The following is a 354-nucleotide window of genomic DNA, read 5'->3' on the forward strand; positions in this document are numbered from 1 at the left end:
AGCCAAAAAGTTCTCTACTAGGAAGAGTTTGTCAGAAGACAACAAATTCTTGTTGAATAATAGTGTACCTTATACATCAAATAACACAATGAATGCTTTCAGTTCAGGAAAAGAGATAATGATTGTGTTTATCGATCATATCTTTCAACCGTCTATATTGTTTATTATTGATCCTAACCTTGAAAAAGGCAGAAAAAAAGAGAAAGAGACACAAAGAGGAGAAAAATATATAAGAATGGAAAAATTTGAAAGTTTGTTTGTAATTCGAATTGTTTGTAATTCGAATAGATGTATTCGTCAGCGGCTCAATAATTTCAGAACTACGCAGAATAAGTGTTGTCTTGCTATCACTGG

The 354-nt window shown here is 31.6% G+C and overlaps 1 protein-coding gene across 1 annotated transcript in view; it reads left to right on the plus strand.

Moving 5' to 3' along the window:
* Positions 1 to 354, plus strand: part of LOC105992249 (C-type lectin domain family 12 member A-like) — a gene marked incomplete at its 3' end in the record, with an annotated part of 13,164 nt that overhangs the window by 8,020 nt on the left and 4,790 nt on the right. The window lies entirely within an intron of this gene.

Source organism: Dipodomys ordii, unplaced genomic scaffold, assembly GCF_000151885.1.
Source record: "Dipodomys ordii isolate 6190 unplaced genomic scaffold, Dord_2.0 Scaffold81, whole genome shotgun sequence".
NCBI classification, from domain to species: domain Eukaryota; kingdom Metazoa; phylum Chordata; class Mammalia; order Rodentia; family Heteromyidae; genus Dipodomys; species Dipodomys ordii.